The sequence below is a fragment of the Hyla sarda genome, chromosome 7 (genome assembly GCF_029499605.1).
Source record: "Hyla sarda isolate aHylSar1 chromosome 7, aHylSar1.hap1, whole genome shotgun sequence".
Lineage (NCBI taxonomy): Eukaryota > Metazoa > Chordata > Amphibia > Anura > Hylidae > Hyla > Hyla sarda.
The window spans coordinates 117,904,298-117,929,948 of NC_079195.1; positions in this window are offsets into that span (position 1 = coordinate 117,904,298).

Below are 25,651 nucleotides of genomic sequence, written 5' to 3' on the forward strand. Positions count from 1 at the left end.
AATTGCACTTACCCTCTCAATCTCACTACCTTCCCTATCAGTGCTTCTAGGCAGGATTTGTGCTTGAGGTGAATCACTGCTGTTCTGTGCAACACACTGCTCTCTGTCCCTCTCTGTAATAGAACGCTGTAGACAGTTACTGGGAGGTGAATCACTGCAGTAAGAATTCTTGTCTGTGAAACACACTGCTCTCTGTCCCTCTCTCTGTGCAACAGAACGCTGACTTGACTAGGAGGTGAATCGCTGCTGGACAAAAGCTTTTCTGTGCAACACACTGCGCTATCTGTCCCTATCTATCTCTCTGCAATGAATGGCTGAAGTGACTTGGTGCAATATGGCTGCCTATTATATAGGGCTGTGGCATCATAGGGCTGACTGGCTGCTGAAAGGCTGCATGCTGCATGTGATTCAGGGTCATCCCTCCTATCCTTGTTCCCGCCTTCCCAGGATTCCTTGCCCCCATGTGATTCCCCCATTTTAGATGCCCTGGTGCCTGAACCACACTAAATGGAGTTTAATGGAGTAATTTGCGCGATAAAATCACGGCGATGTTCGCATTCGTTGCAAATCAAATTTTACCTGAAATTTGTAACAAATTCGGATTCATCAGAATCGGTTCACTCATCCCCATGTCCCAGCAATTTAATAGGCCACATCAATGTATTACATCAACTAAAATACCTACCGTGTTATGCTACTCTCCCAACATAGGGCAATATGGCTCATCAGGTCCTCCCCTGGTGACAGCAGCTAATCGATGGGGGTTTATAAAGCCAGATACCCAATATTTAGCTGATTCCTGGGACAACTATGTTGAGACAATCTCCTTACTGGCACAGAAACATGTTTTTCTATGTACAGTATTTCTTTTTGTAGGAGTTCTAAAGATGCAACAAGAAACAAACAAACCAGGAATTGGACACACCAGTATATGTCGTAAAATTTGATCAGTGATATATTGGACTTCTGTAGGCATGCAAACCATAGTGAGTTATGGAAAGGCTCTATAGGCAGGGTGTCATATTGCTAGAAATGTGGCAAACCTAAACTAAATACTGTAGATTAAAGATGAGTTAACTCCATATTACCAGATAATTTCATAATGTCATAAACAGCAAAAGTCAACAATTTTATTTCAGACTGTTAAAAAGTTAGTATTTTATATCCAGCATTAAAAATAAATGCCTAAATAAGGAAATCATGGGATTCATTCTTTGAGATTACCTCAATTAGCTCTATATTTGGTACAATAGACCTCTTTTATTACAATGATGTCATATTTTATTAGTAATGTTGTAATCACTATACTTGCAACTCTATGTATTAAATAATTTTTGGTTATTAAATACTTTACTTCTAAACATAACACAAAAGGTAATAAGTAAGGGATTTTTTGGGGGGGGGAAATCCGAATTTTAATGTTGTAGAAGATTACATTTTGATATCAATGATTTTCATAAAATGTAAAACAACATCAAAGTGTATCCATACATCTTACATCAGTTTCATTCCCAAGGGTCCAAACCAATTTCTCTTGTTTTTCAGCCCGTCTTCCTCCTTCAACCAACATCCTTCAATCCCATTAATCCAAACACTGCCGGCATTGACTAAGACTGATATGAGAACCAAACAATCAATTTGTATCTTTTTTTTCTTGTGTCGATGTACAAAATATCATGAAAAAAGGCATCAGTGGTGATAGCTCTACAACAGTGAAATAATAGAGTAATAAGGCAAGCCACTTTTGACCTTGCAGGACAGCTAATTCATCTGCCCATCTATCTTAATTATTCTCTGAGTTCCAAAAGAGAAACTGTATACAGTTCATCCATTGTGCCATGACAATTCCATTTTTCCACCCTCGGTAAAATGCTAAATGTATTTTCAGGCCTCCTCCAGTTCAGTCCTCTACTTTCTAAGTAATATTTTCCACTCTCTTCATGAGTTTGCTGCTATTCATCAGTGGTTGTGGGCTTAAAGAACATCAACCCCAAACCATCTGACCCAAATATATTCACATTGTTGTGTTTATTACTAGAGGAGGATCACTGGAGGCCTAGAACTTTTATATATATCACTCAAGATACAGTATAACAGTTACAGTATAATGGGTGCAGAGGAAGGGGACCAAGGTATGAGACAGAGAAAGAGAATGGGTGAACTACTATACCAAGACAGGTTTATTAAAAGAGTAGTCTAGTGAAAAATAACTTATCCCATATCCAAGGAAAGGGGAGAAGTTATAGATTGCAGGGGGTCCGACTGCTGGGACCCCCCGCGATCTCCTGCACTGGGGCCCAGTAGTTTGCCGGAAGCTGACGTTCAACCCCCTGCAGGAAGCCGTGGCCAGCATTCCCCCTCCATGTATCTCTATGGGGTACATGGAAGGACATGTCAGCCTGCACCCCCTTCCAGCCGACTGCTGGGACCCCATGCAGGAGATCGCAGGGGTCCCAGTGCTCGGACCCCCCGCGATCTATAACTCATCCCCTATCCTTGGATAGGGGATAATTTATTTTTCACCAGACAACTCCTTTTAAGCTTGGGGTTATTTAATTTTGATAAAAGACAACTTAGGGGCAATTATGATCACAATGTACAAAGACAGAGATCTTTTTATAGATTTTTACTTGCCCAGGCTAGTTACTATGACAAGGGGGCATCCTCTGCATCAAGAGGAAAGAAGGTTTTATCATTATCACAGATGCAGATTCTTTACTGTAAGAGCAGTGGGACTGTGGAATTCTCTACCACATTAGGTTGTGACTCATTCAAGCTCAAGGGTGGGCTGGATGATTTTTCTGTAAAATGTAAGTTATGCATTCTAGATAGATGTCATGGATACTTTATGGGGATAGATTTTTGATCCAGGGATTTAATCTGATTATCATATTTGGAGTCAGGCAATCTGTCTCAACAAAGTAGTGTTATAGGTTAAATTTAAGGTGAACTGAATGATAATTTCACAAAAAACTATCCCTTCCATACACATGTTCATATTGACAATAACAAGTATGTGCTCTTAGTTTTTTATTTTTTTTTTATGTTAGATTTGCCTTATTATCTACCAAGTATATTTAGCCATCTTAGTGACTGCAAGTAGTTTCTTATCACTTCATTTTTGACTGATATTTCTTGATAATGTTTTAGGGCTTGTTAACATGGGCAAAAAAATTAAAATGGTATGGTGTTACCTAAAAAAATCATCTCAACGGAGAAGTAAAAAAAAAAAAACAACAACATGCTAAAAATTGAAAGTCCTTTATCCTACAAGAGAAATATTATTGGTATATACGTTTTACTTTGCTTTTATTAATGAGGTGTAAAACGTCCTTTTGCATTAAAAGCATAAAAGAGTACATATTATCAGTCTCTAAAAAGATGTAAGTAAAAAAAAAATGGCAACACAAACTTCAGGAACGGTATTATTATTTTGTCATTTGTAATTTGAAATGTATTTTGCTTTAAAAAATTGCTAATAATTTATTAATATACCTTTTACAATTAAATAAATATTAACCTTCTTTCACTCACACCACTACTACAGCATAAACGCCTATTAAAATGCTTATGTTTTACAAGGACTATCATATCACTATTACGCCATTCCTTCAAGCAGTAGAAGAATGCTCACCACAGTGGATCAAACATCATTATTTTCCCCAAGCATACCTGTCTACACATTCCCCCGCTCCTTCTATTATTAGTTTCATCTACAAGAATCCATGACTTTCTTAAGAGGACTCTGGAATGACAGATCCTTTGTCCCTGAGATTAGACACTTAAATATATCACATGTAAAAAGCAGATTAAGGAAATATCTTCAACAGGGTAAGAACAATATTTTAACTGGGAGCCAGAAGGTGAAAAATCATAACAGGCATCGCTCCCTGACAAACAATGTTGTCCATTAGCAAGACTTTTTCTTCCAGCCTCTCCCACTTGTTCACAGGTTAAATTAGTCTGGAGCTAATCCTTAGGGGTTCCCACAGCACCTTGTACTCCATTAAATACATATGTCTGTAACGGTTCTGTAGCTACTGAATCTATGACCTGAGGCTATCTGAAGCTACTTCTGGGAATGGTTTTAATAATATAGTTGTTTTGCTTTTATACACTTTTAAGACCAATTTCATTACAGAACTTGACATGAAACTGTGTTAAGGCTAAACAGGTCATATTATTTGTTTGAAAATAATTCTACACCTAAGTTGAATTTATCTTGAGAGTATTCAGCTATTTTATTGGCTTACTGTATGCTAAATCTAACTTTATCCTTCCAGTTTTTCGTGACCTGAAAATACTAAATCCATGATAGACAGTGTTACAATGTAATTTTTATGTGCAAGTCCTAAAAATACAACTAACATACTTTTCACCTATAAGGCTTGGTTTCTACTGGATTTCTGGATTTTTTTTTTTTAAACTGCCACTGCAGTTTGTAAGTCAAAGTCAGAAGTGGCTCCAGTAGGAAGGAGAAATGTAAGTCCTTCCTTTATATTTCCCTTTTTTTTTTTTAAAACACTTCTGGCTTTGGCTTAAAAACTGCAGTGTGGAAACCTAGCTTTATACTGATCTGTGCAACCTTGCATGGTACTATTAAAGGGGTTATCCAGGAATTGAAAAACTGAAAAATTGCATTCAAAGACACCTCCCTGTCAGTCTCCAGGTTTGGTGCTATTCTGAAGCTGAGTTCCATTGAAGTAAATGGAGCCAAGTTGTAATACCACACCCAAAGTGGAGACAGACAGGGAACGGTCTTTAAAAGAAATTAGAACATTAGGCTTGTTTTTTTTTATTTCTGCATAACCCCTTTAAAAACCATTAAATGGTGCTATTAAAATAGAACCAATATTAGAATAATGATTGACATTAAAGGGGTACTCCATTGGAAAAAAAAAATTTTTAAATCAACTGGTGCCAGAAATTTAAACATATTTGTAAATTACTTCTATTAAAAAATCTTAAGCCTTCCAGTACTTATTAGCTGTCATTTTCTCCACAGGAAGTTTTTTTTCTTTTTGAATTTCCTTTCAGTCTGACAACAGTGCTCTCTGCTGACACCTCTGTCCATTTTAGGAACTGTCCAGAGTAGAAGAAAATCCCCATAGCAAACCTTTCCTGCTCCGGATAGTTCCTAAAATGGACAGAGGTGTCAGCAGAGAGTACTGTGGTATGACAGAAAGGATATTCAAAAAGAAAAGAACTTCCTGTGAAGCATATAGCAGCTGATAAGTACTGGAAGGATTAAGATTTTTTAATAGAAGTAATTTGCAAATATATTTTACTTTCTGGCACCATTTGATAAAAAAATAATATATTTTTTCCAGTGGAGTACCCCACTAATAATGACAATCCTATTTGGAGCTGACTTTAGACACAATTATCCAAAGTCTTTATTGTTTTTATTGTTGTTTCTGATATTTTTATTTTCTTTTTTTAACAATATTTTAGTGATTTAAAGGATTACTTTTAGGTGTTATGTAAACTGAGATTAAGGGCGCATTCACACTATGGAATATTTGCCCAGAGATATCCCATGAGCAGCAGCAGCGTCAGGACCGATGCCGTCACTTTTGACTGCAACGCAGTTTGTGCATGTGTTATATGCAGATAAACATGTTCATTCTTTCTGGGGAGTCCCGAGTTTAAATTCCCACTGTGGAATTTTCCACCTCGAAAATTCTAAAGTGTGTATAGTGAAGCAGAATCCAATTTAAGGTTGAATAAAGATAATATGCCAGTCATACTGTAAAAACAAATCTCCAAAACAATGGTAGATTTTGCCCCCCACCCCGCAAAAACTAATAAAAAGTATTTGTCTCACAGGGAGGCTTTTACATTTTATTATAATATTACATTTTTAGCAGACTGCCGTTTTTTAACGACTTACGTTTTTAGCAACTTACCCGCTTGCTTCCAACCCATGGACTTTATATGGCCTGGTAGTCGGCAACTAACTCTGAACAGCCATTTTAAAGTGGTCACGTAAAGTATCAAAGCAACATGAAATTACTTTCATTACTTCTTTTTAAAAATCTTAATCCTTCCAGGGCTTATCAGCTGCTGTATGCCACAGAGGAAGTTGTATAGTTCTTTTGTGTCTGACCACAATGCTCTCTGCTGACACCTCTGTCCATGTCAGGAACTGTCCAGAGTACAAGCAAATCCCCATAGCAAACCTCTCCTCCTAACAAATCTGTTTAACTTTCTGGCACCAGTTGATTTGAGAATTTTTTTTTCCACTGGAGTACCCCATAAATGTTGTGACCCCTGAAAATAACTCAAAACACAGCCATAAATGTCTAAACTTTGACAACAAAAGTGAGTACACCCCTAAGTGGAAATGTCCAAATTGGGCACAATTAGCCATTTTTCCTCCCCATGTCATGTGACTCGTTACAAACGATTCGCCAAATTTTCTGAAAAAAATCGGTTTGGTCCGAATTTATTCGCGGCAAATCTGTATTAACCCCTTAAGGACCAAGCCCATTTTGACCTTATGGACCAAGCCAATTTTATTTTAGAATTTTCGTTTTTTTCCTCCTCGCCTTCTAAAAATCGTAACTCTTTTATATTTTCATCTACAGACGAGTATGGGGGCTTGTTTTTTTGCGATACCAGTTGTCCTTTGTAATCACATCACTCTTTTTACCATCAAATGAATGACGCAACCAAAAAAAACTATTTGTGTGGGGAAATTAAAAAGAATACTGCAATTTTGCAAATTTTGGAAGGTTTAGTTTTCACGCCGTACAATTTACGGTAAAAAATTACATGTGTTCTTTATTCTGTGGGTCAATATTATTAAAATGATACACATGATTACCTACTTTTCTATTATTGTTGCGCTTAAATCACAAACTTTTTAATCAAATTAGTACGTTTAAAATCCCGCTATTTTGACGACCTATAACTTTTTAAGTTTTCTGTATAAGCAGGGCTAATTTTTTGCACAGTGATCTGTACTTTTAATTGATACCACATTTGTGTATATAAAACTTTTATAAATAGTTTTATTATTTTTCTTTTTAAATAAAATGAGACAAAAAAGCAGCAATTTTGGACTTTTTTTTTTACGTTCACACCGTTCCCCGTACAGGATTATTAACATTATATTTTAATAGTTCGGACACTTACGCATTCGGTGATACCAAATATGTTTATGGAAAAAAAAATTACACTTTTTGGGGGTAAATGGGAAAAAGGGACATTTTACATTTTTATTGGGGAGAGAATTTTTCGAATTTTTTAAACTTCTTTTTACTTCTTTTTTTACACTTTTTATGTCACCATAGGGGAATATTTATAGCAATCATTTGATTGCCAATACTGTTCAGTGCTATGCATGGGGCATAGCACTGATCAGTATTATCGACGATCTTCTGCTCTGGTCTGCTTGATCTCAGACCAGAGCAGAAGAAGCCGAGAAGGTGGTGAAGGCAGGGGAGGGGACCTCCGTCCACCATGTTATCTGATCTGATCCCCACAGCCGTGCCACAGCCGATCAGATCAGCATAAGATGTAGCAGTGCTGCCGCAGATGCCATGATCTGTATTGATAACAGCATCTGAGGGGTTAATGGCAGACATCCGCATGATCGCGGATCTCAGCCATTACCGGTGGGTCCCTGGCTGCTATCAGCAGCCGGGACCTGCCGCACATGACCCGAGCATCGCTCGGATGCTCGCGGTCATGTACAGGACGTAAATGTAAGTCCTGGTGCGCAAAGTTCCGCCGCACCATAATGTACATTTACGTACTTTGTCGTTAGGAGTTAAAAACGGCTATTTCTGGCCTAGGGAGAGCCGCAATAGGGGTGTAGAACACTTTGTCTTGCTGTAACATGCAAAGTGTATGTGCTGGGTTAGTGAAATAATACTGTTATTCAGTATGACATGCAGATTAGAGGCTATTAGAATCACTGTTGCAAAGCGGCACAATGACAGAGCCTGGAGGTGGCATCAGTATGAGGAGAACATATAGTGGCTTAAAGCCATGAGGTGGCAACAGCCTGATGAGACCATAGGGCCTCACAATTTAAAAGATTAAAGATATTTTTTAACATTTGAATGAGCAGAATGAGACAGCCTGGAGGTGACAGCAGCATGAGGAGAACATATGGTGGCAGAATGAGACAGCCTGGAGCTGGCATCAGCATGAAGAGAACATATGGTGGCAGAATGAGACAGCCTGGAGGTGGCAGCAGCAGCATCAGGAGTCCTGAAAGTGACCCGGTGACATAGTGGGGAAGTGGGTGGCAATACCAGTACCCAGTAACGAACGTGGGTGAAAAAATGTGAACTTGGCATCAGATATGTGGTATCAGGTGGGTGGCAGGGTCAGAATAGAAGCTGAGGCAGGTAGGCAGAAGAAAACGGTCTCTTATGTAAAAGTGTTAGTGTGCACAAGTAAGTATTGAGGATATGTATTACGTAAATCTTAACTTTTAATAATATTCTTAGGATAAAATATATGTTCCCAAATTTTTTTAAATCAAACAAAAGGAAAGGTGTGCAAAAAACATAATGTGTCACTTAAACCACCAAGTATTGATGTGATGCAAAGACCTCTAAAAGGTGGAAGGGAACAACGTGTGGTTCATTATAACCGGTGGGGGTAAAAACTTTTACTGTAAGGCCCTACTTTCGCATAATAAATTCCCTTCTTGGCAAGTGTTACTCGCCCTAAAAAGGGCAGCCCCACACAGGAACCTCTCCCTAATTCCACCTACAAACACTGCCATTTCCCAGGGTTTTTAGGTAGAAATAGGTAGAGGTTCCTGTGTGGGGTGTTAAGGATCACGCTCCAGCCGCACATGCCAGTCGCGAGCGCTTTGTCCCTGCTGTTGGCGGGGCTGGGATTCGCATCGCGGGACGCGCCCCCAGCCATCACTTACCATGCTCCTCTGACTCCTCCGCTGCTGCTTCTCAGCTCCGGCATGTGTGTTCCAATCCCCTAGGGCACGCACCTGCCAGAGCTCTGAAATTTAAAGGGCCAGTGCTCCCATAATTATGTCACACACCTGACACTTGTCTATAAGTTCCTGCACCTCCCCCTCTTCCCTGCCGGATCTTCAGTGCCACTAGCCTGAGATTAAGCGTTCCTTATTGCCTGTTTGCCTTATCCATGTATCCAGACCTTCCCACTACGTTATTTGACTTCGCACCTTTGCCGTCTGCCTTATTCTTCGGTACCTCGCCTTGCCCAGCTACCTGTGTGGTCGAGCCGTGTCGGGGGTACCGACCTGGGTGTCACCTGCCGCAGCATGCCCATCCTGCCTTTCGTCAAGTTCTGGTGAAGACCAGCGGCACCTTAGACTCAGCTCCCCGATACGGTCTGAGTCATCAGCCACACAAGTTAGAGGATCCAAATCCAGCTCCGTAACAGCAAGATCCGGCCATGGATCCCATGGGGTCCCTCTGCCAGATAATCCGGATCTCGCTTCCATCATGGTGCTCCAGTCATAGCAGTTGGCCCAGCAGGTACAGCAGATGAGCCAGTTGTCAGCCATGATGCAGCAGTTACTCACTGCTCAACAACAACTGCCACAGCCACAGCCTCCTCCTGCTCCGGTCTTGCCTCCCGCTCCTGCAGTCGTCTCCGGATCAAAACTCAGCTTGTCTCTTCCAGAGAAATATGAGGGGGATCCCAAGTCCTGTCGTGTTTTCATGACTCTGTGCTCCATGCACATTGAACTCATGGCGGAACAGTTCCCTATGGAACGAGCAAAGGTGGCCTTTGTCATCAGTCTCTTAACTGGAAGGGCTTTGGCCTGAGCAACTCCGCTTTGGGATCGCAGTGATGCTCTCACTCCACTCGTACTTCCCCCTTCTATGTTTTCTATAGACTTCATCCTCGTCCTCCTCACCCCTTATCTTCTTCCTCTGGAGTTCCTGCTGTTGATGAACAAGTGCAGAATTTTTCTTCCATCTGGCAGAAGACATTTTTCTCTCTTCTACATGCTACTTCTTTCATGAAATTTCGAAGTAAATACGTCCTCCTCCTGAATTTTCTGCTGGTGACAAAGTCTGGTTATCAACTAAATATATCCGTTTCAAGATACCCAGTTATAAACTAGGTCCTCGCTATTTGGGTCCCTATCAAGTCAAGAAAAGACTTAATCCTGTGGCCTATTCCCTCCATCTACCCTCCTCTCTTCGGATCTCGAATTCCTTCCATGTTTCCCACTTGAAACCAGTCATCTACAACCATTTTTCTCAAAAGGACATCTCGCCTTCTCCCATCTCTGGTACCTCAGATGTTTTTGTTGTTAAGGAGATCTTGGACTCCAAATTTGTCAGAGGAAAGTCCTTTTTCCTTGTGGATTGGGAAGGATTCGGTCCTGAGGGTAGGTCCTGGGAGCCGTAGGACAACATTCTGGACCAGGACCTTGTAAGGAAATTCCTTAACCGCAAAAGGATGGGGAGACCAAAAGGGGGGGGTACTGTTAAGGATTGCGCTATTGCCACGAGCGCTTTGCCCCTGCAGTTGGCTGGGCTGGGATTCGCATTGTGGGATGCGCCCGCATGTGAGTCCCAGCCTGTCACTTACCATGCTCCGCTGACTCGTCCGCTGCTGCTTCTCAGCTCCGCCGCGCGTGTCCCCATCCCCTAGGGTGCGCACGCTAGAGCTCTGAAATTTAAAGGGCCAGTGCTCCCATAATTATGTCACACACCTGAAACTTGTCTATGAGTTCCTGCACCGCCCCATCTTCCCTGCCGGATCTTCAGTGCTACTAGCCTGAGGTTAAGCCTTCCTTGTTGCCTGTTTGCCTTATCCGTGTATCCAGACCTTCCTCTACGTTATTTGACTTTGCACCTTTGCCGTTTGCCTTGACCTTCTGCTACGTCTGACTATGCTACTGCCTTATACTTCGGTACCTCACCTTGCCCAGCTAAAGGTGTGGTCGAGCCGTGTCGGGGTAGCGACCTGGGTATCGCCTGCAGCGGCAAGTACATCCTGCCTTGCAGCAGGCTCTGATGACGACCAGCGGCACCTTAGACTTCGCTCCCCGATACGGTCCAAGTCATCAGCCACACAGGTTAGAGGATCCACATCAAGCTCTGTAACATGGGACCACCTTTTTTAAGACGAGTAACACTTTCCACAAAAAGGTGGAAGAGAACAATGTATTGTCCATTGTAGCAGGTGGGGGTACAAAATTCCCCTGTAAGGCCTTACTCTCGTCCTATTAATTCCTTTCTTGGCAAGTGTTACTCCCCCTAAAAAGGACGGCCCCATACAGGAAATTCTCCCCATTTCCACCTAAAACCCTGTGAAATGGCAGTGTTTTTAGGGGGAAATAGGGAGAGGTTCCTATGTGGGGCCGCCCTTTTTAGGACGAGTAACACTTGCCAAGAAGGGAATTAAAAATGCGAGAGTAGGACCTTGCAGGGGAAGTTTTTAGCCCCACCAGTTACAATGGACCATACATTGTTTCCTTCCACCTTTTAGAGGTATTTGCATCACAAATACTTGGTGGTGTAGGTGGAACATGGAGTTTTTTGCACACCTTTCCTTTTGTTTGATTTCCCAAAAATTCTGGGTACATATATTTTATCCTAAGAAAAGTTAAGTTTTGGTGACAATTCAGCGGTCACTATGCAAGCAAGTGAGCATGCATCATGCCATTTGTGCAAGTGACTTGGAGGGACTCTCTGCCTCCATCTCCACTGCATGCTGCCACGATGTGTCTGGGTCCTCTGTCTCACCTTCCTCATAACCTTCTAGCTCCTATAGCTGCTCCTGCTCCTCCTCCACCTAAATCTAAACTGTGCTACACTGTTCCCCTCCCCCTCCTCCTCCAGTTCAGCCCCCACAGGGCTCATGTGGCCGTGAGATGTAGGGGACACGTCACCAGTGGCCTGACCAGCCATCATTTCCAAAACATGTTGTAGTAAATGAAGCAGTGGAATGACTTCGTTCATTGCATAATCCTAGCGACTGAATAATAATGTGGCTTCCTCAAAGGGCCTGAGCAAACGGCACGTGTCACGTTTTGGCTGCCACTCATTGACATTGAAATTACACAGGGGAGTCCCCCTATCCGCTTGGATCATCAAGAAATCGGTGATGGCTTTTCTCTGTTTGTATAGTCAGTCCAACATATGGAGAGTGGAATTCCAACGTGGGGAAACGTTGCAAATCAGACTATGTTGGGGGATACCGTTCTGACGCTGCAGCTCAAGGAGGGTGTGCTTTGCGATGTACGAGTAGCTGAATTGCATGCAAAGTTTCCTTCCCATTGTTAGGATGTCTTGCAGATGGGGGTAATACTTCAGGAACCTCTTGACAACCAGATTGAACACGTGTGCCATGCAGGGCGCATGTCTCAGGCTTCCTTGTCGCAGAGCAGACAAGAGGTTCTTCCCGTTGTTATTCACCATGGTTCCTATTTCCTGTTTTTGTGGAGTAAACAATGATTCTATTTCTTGATGAATGACTTTTAGCAGTTCCTCCCCTGTGTGACTCTGCTCGCCAAGGCAAACCATGTGAAGAACAGCATGACACCGCCGTGCCCTGCGCACTTGGCATGCTGGAGGGGCACTGAGACTTGTCCAGGCAGTGGAGGTTGAGGACACGGTGGAGGATGAGGAGCCAGAGTTGCACACTGTCACAGGACCAACGGCCTGAGAGCGTGGAGGAGAAAGCGGCACGTGACCTGTCTTGTTGTGGCTGTGCAGGAGCCACATTTACCCAGTGGGCCGTAACGGACATGTATTGTCCCTGGCCGTAGTTACAGCTCCACACAAGGGCACTGCCCTGCACTTTGGAATACACCGACAGGCTCAACCACTGGCCCACCTCCTGTTCCACAAAATTGTGCAATGCCTTTACTGCTTTCTTCGCAAAGAAATTATGGCTTGAGACACTCCACCTTGGCTCAGCACAAGCCATCAGTTCTCTGAAAGGTGTCCACCATTTGAAAAGGGAGGGACTGCAGAACCAGCATCTTGGACAGGAGCACATTCAGCTTCTGCGCCGTTGGATGAGTGGGCATATAATGTTGTCTCTTGGACATGGCTTCACTGATGGATTGCTGGCGGAATGACTGACTCGAAGTAGGAGGAGCAGGAGCATCTGGAGTGACAGAAGATGGGTATGATATGATCTTGCATGTTGCCAGGTTAACATCCTCTGGATATTTGATGAAAAATCTGCCACACCCCCGAGTAGCTGATTTTCCCACCAACAGTCTTCACTGATTTACTGCTACTGCCGCTAACTCCAGGGACCCCTGTTCCACTACCTCCCGGAAAAGTAGGCTGCCGTGAAACGAGTGGTCTACCCCGGGCACGTTTGGCTCCAGACTTTCCACTTCTGCCACCATGCTGACCGCCAACCAAGTTACCACCTTGCTGGCTCAGCTGCTGCCTAATGGGCAACCTGCAACCCTCTTCTCCTTATGATGATGAATCCCCTTCTGCACCCTGCTCCCAAGTGCGATTGGCTTCATCATCATCGAGTTGTATCTGCACGTCACTGATGTCCTCCTCAGTTTCCTCAACAGTTTCTGCTTCAGGAGCCTGAACACTCGCAACATCAGCTCCCACGCCACTCTCCTCATCCCTACTTGTCCTCCTAGCGTAGTCTCCTCCTCTTCTTGGCTGGGCAGTAGCTGCTGGCTGTCTTCTAGATTGTCCTCACTAAATAGTGGGGCTGAACTCACAGCATAAGATACTTCTGTGGGGGAGGGAACAGCATAGGACAGAGGCAATGGGAGGACAGGGACTGCTCCCGGGCCATGCCGACTGAGGATTGTGTCTGAGGAGCCCACCGACTGTTCAATGGGGGTGTCAGTTGTCACTTATGATGAAGTGGATGACCGTTTTAACCAATCGATGATGGCAGATGGGTTGCTGGTCGAGACACGACCGCTAGCTGATACCAGGAGCTCAGGCCTCTCGCTTCAACTCCTGCTGCCACTCGCCCCTAGTCTGCTGCGACCTCTGCCTGATGAATTTAGGCCTCTGCCACACCTCTGTGCATGTCCTGGCATTTCTCTGCCTGACATACTTAGTGCGTATATGAGGGGAGTACAATACGGTATCTAGGCCCTTAAGATTTTAAGAGGAACAAAGTGGTACACCACCTAGATGTACGTATGTGGTCTGCATTCATGAGGGGAGGACAATGCGCTCCAGTATGCTTAAAACAGTATTTGTCTACAACATCAGCAGGTGTGTACTCTTGCCTGGCCTTTCACAGTATCTAGGCCCTTAAGACTTTAATAGGAACAAAATGGTACACCACTTAGATGTACATATGTGGTATGCAATTATGAGGGGAGAACAATGCACTCCAGTACGCTTAAAACAGTATTTGTCTACAACAACAGCAGGTGTGTACATTTGCCTGGCCTTTCACAGTATCTAGGTCCTTAAGACTTTAACAGGAACAAAATGGTACACCACTTAGATGTACATATGTGATATGCACTTATGAGTGGAGGACAATGCGCTCTAGTACACTTAAAACAGTATTTGTCTACAACACCAGCAGGTGTGTACTCTTGCCTGGCCTTTCACAGTATCTAGGCCCTTAAGACTTTAATAGGAACAAAATGGTACACCACTTAGATGTACATATGTGGTATGCAATTATGAGGGGAGTACAATGCACTCCAGTACGCTTAAAACAGTATTTGTCTACAACAACAGCAGGTGTGTACATTTGCCTGGCCTTTCACAGTATCTAGGCCCTTAAGACTTTAACAGGAACAAAATAGTACACCACTTAGATGTACAATGTGGTATGCACTTATTAGTGGAGGACAATGCGCTCCAGTACCCTTAAAATAGTATTTGTCTTCAAAATTAGCAGGTGTGCACTTTTGCCTGGCCTTTCACAGTATCTAGGCCCTTAAAACTTTAACAAGAAAAAAATGGTACACCACTTAGATGTACGTATGTGGTATGCACTTATGAGGGGAGTACAAGGCACTCCAGTACGCTTAAAACAGTATTTGTCTACAACACCAGCAGGTGTGTACATTTGCCTGGCCTTTCACAGTATCTAGGCCCTTAAGACTTTAACAGGAACAAAATGGTACACCACTTAGATTGTATGTATGTGGTATATATTTATGAGAGGTGGACAATGCGCTCCAGTATGCTTAAAACAGTATTTGTCTACAACATCAGCAGGTGTGTACTTTTGCCTGGCCTATCACAGTATCTAGGCCCTTCAGACTTTAACAGGATCAAAGTGGTACACCACTTAGATGTACATATGTGGTATGCACTCATGAGTGGAGGACAATGCGCTCCAGTACACTTAAAACAGTATTTGTCTACAACACAGCAGGTGTGTACTTTTGCTTGGCCTTTCAAAGTATCTAGGCCCTTAAGACTTTAACAGGAACAAATGGTACACCACTTAGATGTATGCATAGGTTACCCTAACTGGCTGGCTACTATTTGCTTTTCAGTTGTTGTACACAGTCGCTGTGTACTACACCCAAAATTGTACTTTCTCTCTTCAATCTTGTTCCCTCCCCTATAAGTGCTTCTAGGCTGGATTTGGGCTTGAGGTGAATTGCTGCTGTAAAATGCTTTTCTGTGCAACACACTGCTCTCTGTCTTTCTCTGCAATTGAACGCTGATGTGACTGGGAGGTGAATTGCTGCTGTAAAAATGCTTTTCTGTGCAACACACACTGCTCTCTGTCCCTCTTTGTAATAGACTGCTGATGTGACTGGCCACAAGATGGCTGCCAATTATATAGGGCTGTGACATCACAGGGGTGGCTGGCTGCTGATATGCTGCATGCTGCATGTGATTCAGGGTCATCCCGCTGACCCTTGTTCCCCCCTTCCCAGGATTCCTTGCCCAATGTCCTCACATGTGGATCTGCCATTTTAGATGCCCGGCCCCTGGAGCCTGGACCGCACTAAATGTAGTTTAATGAAGCGATTTGTGCAATCGAATCACGGCAATGTTCACATTCATTAAGAATCTATTTTTTCCTGAAATTGATAACAAATTCGGATTTGTCAGATTTGATTGGCTCATCCCTAACTCTTATACTCTCTAATACTGGTCAAAAAACAAACCAATGATGTTCCAGTCTGCTAAAAACGTAATGTAATAATTAATAACAAAAATGTAAAAGCTCTTTAGAATAAATCCTTTTTTTGGGGGGAGGGGGAGGATGAAAAATCTACCATTGTTTTTACGGATTGCTTTTACAGTATGACTAACATATGAACTTTATTCTGAGTAGGTGTCTTAAATTTGGAATTAATCTCCTGAAGCATGGCATAATCTTATCCCCTCCAGACTGGGCCACATAAAAAAATTCCAAAACTTCAAACACAACTCCAATATCCCCACTGCCTTGCTAAAGAACCGAGGGTAAAGTTGATGGACTAGCCCAGCAAACGGAAGTTGGGGGAGCGCAGGGTCATTAACATCCTCCAGCTTTGTGATGTCATCATGGAGGAGTGGAAGAGAACTGTAGTGGCAACCTGTGAAGTTCTGGTGAACTCCATGCCCAAGAGACTTAAAGGGGTACTCCACCAAAAAACATCTTATCCCCTATCCAAAGGGACCCCCGCGATCTCCGACGCAGCACCCCAGTAATCCATGTACGGAGCGAACTTCACTCCTTGCCGAATGACTGGCGACTACAGCCGCCACATCCCCTCCATTTATGTCTATGGGAGGAGTCGTGATGGCTACATACTAGCTCCAAGCTTCTAGACGACGTTGCTACCGTCCCGAAGTTCATGGGGGTCCCCAGCGGGGGGACCCCCGCGATCAGACATCTTATCCCTTATCCTTTGGATAGGTGATAAGATGTTTTTCGCCGGAGTACCCCTTTAGGGCAGTGCTGGGAAATAATGGTGGCCACACAAAATATTCACACTTTGGGCCCAATTAGGACATTTCCATTAGGGGCGGTTTACTTGTTGGCAAGGTTTAGACATTAATGGCTGTATATACTGTATATATATATGTGTGTGTGTGTGTGTGTGTGTGTGTGTATACACCCCCTATCTAGAAATGACCTTAACACAAAGGGGATGCAATTTAAAATGTTATTTTATTGTCATTTTGTGCTATTATTAAAAGAAATGTAAAATGTACTAAAGATAAAAATTACATTAATATAAAACATTATGACAAGGAGACACTTTCAAATCTGCATGTAATAACAATCGGAAAAAGTGTCTGGTCAGAAAGGTGGGATAACATACTGTTACAGTGCAGGGATGGTTTAGGAGCTGTGTCTGTACAATACTAACAGCAGGTGTCAGCTGTACCATACAGCTGACAGCCTGCTAGAGTGGCTAGGACCGGTGATTTCAATTACAAGACATTTTATTTAAAAATTAAAAATGGGTATAAAAATGGCAACAATCATACAACCATATTATAAAAATGAATACGGTCTTTATTCATCACAAACTGGTACCAATGGAACAAATGATGTCATCCCTTGGGCCAAATTTTTTAAGGAAAAAATAAATAAATAACTAAAAAAAAAAAATCAATAGGTAGAAACAATAAAAAGTATGAAACAAACTACAATATAAAGGGGTTATCCAGGAATAGAAAAATAGAGCAAATTTCTTTGCAGTTGGTCAAAAAGTTATTTCAGATAGATTTGTAAGTATCTGTTGGAAGTTATTATCTCCAAAGTCAGCTCCAAATGGTGTTGTCCTTTGGTGAGCCTATGTGTCAGAGAGTGGATCCATATATAAAGCCATGTGTGTGTGGTTGAGCTTTCACCCCTTAAGGACTCAGGGCATACAGGTACGCCCGTGGGAATTTTGGTCCCCGCCGATATGCGGTCGGGGACCGGACCGGGATGCCTGCTGAAATTCAGCAGGCATCCCGGCACATCGCCGAAGGGGGTCCTGAGACGCAACCCCCCCATGTCAATTCAGATCTGCGATCTGGTCTACAGGTCTCCGGTGACCCAGAAAATAAGGGGGATCGGGGCTGTCCAAGAAACCCATGATCCCCCTGAAGGGATAGGAGTGAGATGGCAGGGGTGCCACCCCTCCTATCCCTGCTATTGGTCGGTCAGAAGAGACCGACAAATAGCAGATCGGGGGCGGGGTTAAAGTTTGGTTTCCCCGTTCTTCCCACCTACAGTAGTCCGGGCAGAATGGGGAAACTGTCGTGTGACCGGCGGTCACTTACCATCGGTGGCGGCGGTGAAGCGGCGGCAGCGAGTGGCGATGACGTGCGGCTGGCTCCCTGGTGCAGACTAGGTAAAGCCGTTGAGTTGCATAGCAACATCTGGAGGGCTACAGTTTGGAGACCACTATATAGTGGTCTCTAAACAGTAGCCCTCCAGATGTTGCAAAACTACAACTCCCAGCATGCCCAGACGGTTGTTTGCTGTTTGGGCATGCTGGGATTTGTGGTTTTGCAACAGCTGGAGGGCCATAGTTTGGAGATCACTGTGCGGTAGTTTCTAAACCATGGCCCTATAAATCTTGCAAAACTACAACTCCCAGCATGCACAAACAGCAAACGGCTGTCTTGCCAGCATGCCCTTCGATCAGTAACATGTGTAAAGATCAGTAAAGATGTGTAACAGAGCCTAACTAAAGGTTTTCCAACCAGAGGGCCTCCAACTGTTGCAAAAGTACAACTCCCAGCATGCACGGTCTGTCAGTGCATTCTGGGAGTTGTAGTTTTGCAACAGCTGGAGGTTTGCCCCCCCCCCCCCATGAATGTACAAGGTACATTAACACGGGTGGGTTTACAGTGAGTTTCCAGCTTCAATTTTGAGCTGCGACAAATTTTCGCCGCAGCTCAAACTCCTAGCGGCTAGCGGGAAACTCACCGTAAACCCCCCGTGTAAATGTACCCTAAAAACACTACACTAACACATAATAAAGGATAAAACACTACGTATACACCCCCTTGCACTGTCTCCCCCCCCCCCCAATAAAAATGAAAAACGTATTGTACGGCAGTGTGAATTCGGGTAGAAAAACAGACATGGTGCACATCTACAATCTTGTATAATGATCTGATTGCTTCTCAGCATAATATCAAAAACTAACAGGTTGTTAGTATACATTTTTGATCAAAAAGTACAAGCCCACTTGCCACGTCAAGGCCACCTATCCAGAGTGGGTCCCTAATGTCCCTAGCATAAAATGGCGCAGCACCGGGTGGCGACCACCGCCGCCGCGACGACAATGCCCACAGGGGGGGAACGACCCACCGGCAGAGCGGCCCCAATGCCACTCAAACCAGTCTATGGGCCGCACCCCCCCGCAGACACCGCGCCACGGCAGCAACGGACACCGCATAGTATTGTACGGCAGTGTTTCCAAAACGGAAACCCAAGCTGTTGCAAAACAACCACTCCAGCATTTCCGGACAACCACTGACTGTCCAGGCATGCTGAGAGTTTAGCAACAGCTGGAGGCACCCTGTTTGGGAATCACTGGCGTAGAATACCCCTTTGTCCACCCCTATGCAATTCCTAATTTAGTCCTCAAATGCACATGGCGCTCTCTCACTTCAGGGCCCTGTCGTATTTCAAGGAAACAGTTTAGTGCCGCATATGGGGTATTTCCGTACTCAGGAACAATTGAGTTACAAATTTTGGGGGGCTTTTTCTCCTTTTACCCCTTATGAAAAGGAAAAGTTGGGGTCTACACGAGCCTGTTAGTGTAAAAATATATACATTTTTACACTAACATGCTGGTTTTGCCCCATACTTTTTATTTCACAAGAGGTAAAAGGAAAAAAAGACCACCAAAATTTGTAACGCAATTTCTCCTGAGTACGGAAATACCCAGGGGTCAAGTCCTGCAGGAACATGTGGGAACTGAGTTCCTGTACTTTTTCCACAGCAGGAACACCATTCCTATTAGCAGGACTAGCTCTTGAGTGGAAATCATGGGTGAGTTCCTTCACTTTTTTTTCCAAGACTTGACCCCTGGAAATACCCCATATGTGAGCGTAAAATGCTCTGCGGGCACACAACAAGGCTCAGGAGTGAGAGCGCACTATTTACATTTGATGCCTAAATTAGTGATTTGCACAGGGGTGGCTGATTTTACAGTGGTTCTGACATAAACGCAAAAAAATAAATACCCACATGTGACCCCATTTTGGAAACTACACCCCTCACAGAACATAATAAGGGGTATAGTGAGCCTTAACACCCCTCAGGTGTTTGACGAATTTTCGTTGAAGTTGGATGGGAAAATGAAAAAATAAATGTTTTTACTAAAATGCTGATGTTACCCAAAATTTTTCATTTTCACAAGGGAAAATAGGGAAAAAAAAGCCCCCCAAAATTTGTAACCCCATTTCTTCTAAGTAAGAACATACCCCATATGTGGATGTAAAGTCCTCTTCGGGCCAACTACAATGCTCAGAAGAGAAGGAGCACCATTGGGCTTTTGGAGAGAAAATTTGTCCAGAATTGAAGGCCATGTGTGTTTACAAAGCCCCCATAGTGCCAGAACAATGGACCCCACCACATGTGACCCCATTTTGGAAATAACACCCCTCATGGAATGTAATAAGGAGTGCAGTGAGCATTTACACCCCACAGGTGTCTGACATATTTTTGGAATAGTGGTCCATGAAAATGAAAAATGTAATTTTTCATTTGCACAGCCCACTGTTCCAAAGATCTGTGAAATGTCAGAGGGATGTAAATGCTCACTGCACCCCTTATTAAATTCTGTGAGGGGTTTGGTTTCCAAAATGGGGTCACATGTGGGGAGGTCCACTGTTCTGGCACCACGAGGGGCTTTGTAAATGCTCATGGCCTCCGACTTCCATTCTAAACATATTCTCTCTCCAAAAGCCCAATGGCGCTCCTTATCTTCTGAGTATTGTAGTGCGCCAGCAGAGCACTTGATGTCCACACATGGGGTATTTCCGTACTCAGAAGAAATGGAGTTACAAATTTTAGGGGGCATTTTCTCCTATTACCCCTTATAAAAATGTGAAATTTGGGGGGAAAAACTACATTTTAGTGAAAAAAAAAATTTCTTTACACATCCGACTTTTACGAAAAGTTGCCAAACACCTGTGGGGTGTTAAGGCTCACTGTACCCCTTTTTACATTCTTTGAGGGGTGTAGTTTCCAAAATAGTATGCTATGTGTTTTTTTGTTTTTTTTTTTTTGCTTTTCTGGCACCCAAAAACCATTTCAGCAAAATTCACTCTCCAAAATCCCATTGTTGCTCCTTCTCTTCTGAGCCCTCTAGTGCACCCTTGGAGCACTTTACATCCACATATGAGGTATTTCCTTACTCAAGAGAAATGGGGTTAAAAATTTGGGGGGATTTCTCTCCTTTTACCCCTTGTAAAAATAAAAAATAAATGGCTCTACAGGAACATGCGAGTTTAAAAAAATGAAGATTTTGAATTTTCTCCTTCACTTTGCTGCTATTCCTGTGAAACACCTAAAGGGTTGACAAACTTTCTGAACGTCATTTTGAATACTTTGAGGGGTGCAGTTTTTATAATGGGGTAATTTATGGGGATTTTCTTACATGAAAGCCCCTCAAATCCACTTCAAACTGAACTGGTCCCTGAAAATTCAGATTTTGAAATTTTTGTGAAAAATTTGAAAATTGTTGCTGAACTTTGAAGCCCTCTAATGTCTTCCAGAAGTAAAAACATGTCAACTTTATAATGCAAACACAAAGTAGACATATTGTGTAGGTGAATCAATATATAATTTATTTGGAATATCCATTTTCCTTACAGGCAGAGACTTTCAAAGTTAGAAAAATGCTAAATTTAAAAAATGTTCATTACATTTTTGGATTTGAAAGGATGCAAGCAACAACAAAAATTTACCACTATGTTAAATTAGAATATGTCACAAACAAACTACCTCAGAATTAGAATAAATGGTATAAGCATCCCTGAGTTATTAATGCATAAAATGACAGTGGTCAGAATTGCAGAAAAGGGCTCAGTCCTTAAAGGGGTTGTGCGCTGCCCTGCCTTTCGGAGCTCCGCTCGCAGCATCCGGAAGTTCATTACTCCGAACGCTGTGTGCGGGCTTCCGTGTTCGCGGCCGCCCCCTCGTGACGTCACGCCTGCTCCCCTCAACGAAAGTCTATGGGAAGGGGGCGCGACCGAGGGGCCGGGCGTGACGTCACGAGGGGGTAGTTGCGAACATGGAAGCCCGCACACAGCGTTCGGAGTAATGAACTTCCAGACACTGCGATTGGAGCTCCGAAAGGCAGGGCAGCGCACAACCCCTTTAAGGGGAAAAAGGGCTCAGTCCTTAAGGGGTTAAGGTCACCAAAAGTTGCAATAACAAAAAAAAGGCAATTTTTTCCACCACCCTATCTCCTCAAAATAATTATATTATTTGACCCACAGGGGGGGGGGGATAATTTAAAACAGTATGGTAGCTAAGGGGATACAAAGAGTACAGATAGGCTTATAAAAGAAGAGCAGGAATATAGGGGGGGGGGGCTATTAACCAGTTCAAGTCTGGGTTAGTGTTTTCTGTTGACATATTTCCTTTTTTTTATTTTATTTTATTTTTTTATTTTATTGCCCATTTGTTTAAAAAGTTTTAGTATTTTTTTGTGATTTTTACTTACATGACATTTTATATTAATACAAATTTCCACCAAAATATTTTTATTTTATTTTTTTAATGGATTTATTTATTTTCATTTTCACTTTATTTATTCATGTATGTTACACACTGTGTAGATTTAATTAGTTGCTGTTTGGTATGATTACACTGTGTACACCCTGTTATTCAGCCATGTTTAGTATGACTATTGTATGGCAATACACCCTATGAGGTGGCACCAACAGAAGGTACAGCAGAAGGTACCATTCAACATACAACCAGGGATGGAGGCAGAAGTTGTACATTTGCAACAGCTTGAGAGCAGCTAAAATCCACAGCATAAAATCTGCAGCATGAAATCCTCAGTGGATACAATACATGTGAACATGCTTTTAAGAGATAACTCAATGGCTGCCTGAAGCCACCGCTAGAGGAAGCTAGTTTATCCACAGCAATATACAGTAAGCTGCATATATCCATTCCTCAGTATTGTCATAGAGGCATCTATAGCACAGTATAGAACATGCATGCTGGTCACACAACTGAAGTCAGCAAAAACCCTATAGGAACCATGGATATAAACAGCCCCAAAATACCTGTTTTTCTTTCATCCATGAAGAAGTAATAAACTACAGTGATCCCTCAACTTAAAATGGCCTCAACATACAATAGTTTCAACATACAATGGTCTTTTCTGGACCATTGTAACTTGAAACCAGACTTAACATACAATGCTACGGACAGTCCAGACCTGTGAAATGTGTCAATACCCGGAAGAACTGACCAATCAGAATGGACATTTTACTGGTAAAACCCCTGTATTACTGAAGTGCATGCACTGACTGGCTGGTAGCGCCCCCTACAGTACAGTGAGGTACTACATGTTCTGTACTACTCTTTACCTGTGCCAGGGTTAGCTGCTTCTTTGGACACCAGATGAGGGCGGCTCCATGCTACTTTTTTAGGACATTGGGGGAGATTTATCAAAACCTGTGCAGAGCAAGTTGCCCAGTTGCCCATAGCAACCAATCAGATTGATTCTTTCATTTTTCACAGGCCTTCCTAAAAATGAAATAAGCGAGCTTATTGGTTGCTATGTGCAACTGGGCAAGTTTTCCTCTTCACAGTTTTTGATAAATCTCCCCCATTGTGTATTCTGTACAAAACCCTGAAGAAGCTCCTGTCCTCTACGTAGACCAGCATTTCCTAACCAGGGTGCCTCCAGCTGTTGCAAAACTACAACTCCCAACATGCCCGGACAGCCGAAGGCTGTCCGGGCATGCTGGGAGTTGTAGTTTTGCAACAGCTGGAGACACCCTGGTTGGGAAACACTGACAGACAGTGATTACAGCTCCCAGCAGCTCTTTCTTACTTTTATATGTAAGGACTTGCTTTATCTGTATTAGTTATCTACTTATTTTTCTTTAATCCTCACATTTTCCTATTTTTGGATGACATTTTGTTGGCTTCAGAACCAATTACCAGGTTTCCATAGAGTTCTGGTCTCAACATACAATGGTCTCAACATACAATGGTCTCAACATACAATGGTCGTCCCAGAACCAATTAATATTGTAACTTGAGGGACCACTGCATTGTGCCTCCAAATAGCAGCGTACAGTTTTCTGGTTCCAACATGACTACACGTAACCCCGGCTCTAATGTGACTACGTTTAACCCCTTCCACTCTGCTCCTCTAGATTGATGCAATCTGCATTGAGATCATTTGTACAGGAAGCGTTCGAGTCTGTGTGTATATTAACACAATTTAAGCTAATTGTGTCACTGTTACTTTTGGGACAGATCAGTCTGCCTCTAAAGCTTTTTGCTAATTTCACCCCTTAATGTACGATTTCAGAATATTTCGTTCTAATGATTTTAATGCAATCAGCAAAACTATCCATGTAATTGTATTTGGCACCATGCTCTGGGTGGAATGGCAGTCGGGGAGAGATCTCTGAACCCAGGTCCCACTCATACGAATGCAAAACAGCTTGGTTTCAATAATCAGCAGCAGAAGGCAGGCGGCAATGTCTGGGAAAGGCTGCAGAAAAAAAACATTTGTCGGAAGACAATGACAAAAAAGGGGGTCTCAGCTCGGTGCTATTGAGAAACAATTTGTAAGCACGGCTGTTGAAGTCGATCCAGAGCCGACTGAACAGCTGGAGCCACGGAGTGATTGATAAGTACGCCCAAGAGAACTTCATTTCTCCGTGAATGAAGACAAAAGCACAGCGATGTTGGGCGGCTGTGTAATGTCAGTATCATTAAGTAGTGAGAGTGGATATGCCCGGCCTTCAGATGGGGACAGGGAGAGATGTGACGAGAGGTCAGGACATCCCTCCCCAGGCACATACACATGCAAACACATACAGTAGGCACACAAATCAACACAGTCCCCTCCCTTCGGTGTCAATTGCCCTACTCTCTAATCCCCTTCATTTCCCTGTAAATCATGTCGTGATGATGCCGCTGTCAGATGAAATTCTAATAACACACATCTGAGAACAATTAGATTGTTTGCTAAAAACAAAAAAAAAATGGAAAGTGGGTGCTAATCCATTTTATTGCAATAAAAGACCCATTACATGATCGAGGTGGGTGACAATGACCCTCAAAAGATTTTGGAGAAGAGATGACGCTCTACTATTGGACATTTATTCCCTAGCTTAAAAAATCGCTAATATGTTACAAAACACATTGGATTTTGGCAACACGTTATTCTAAAGATTAACAATATGTCAGTATTAAATTTTATTCTGTTTTTTGTTATTCGGCAATAGCACATTTTCATTCAATAAAATCGTAATATGTTTATATTGAATCTGTTTATTTTTCATAATGTTGGCAAATACTGCTACCAGATCACAGGATTTTTTACTTTGGTTTGTGCCAAACTTACATGCATCATTTTTTCTGCTGAATTATTCTTCTGTTGTGTAAGGCTTTTCTGCCACAAATCCTGTTAGGTTGGATAAAGAAAGCGGAAAGTTCTGTGAACATTGAAACATTAGACAGTTACAGATTTTTGCACTTTTTATTGCGCACAGGGAGCTAAAGGAGATTTACATTGTTATTTGGTTTAATGCATTTTGTTAGAGCCCTAAGG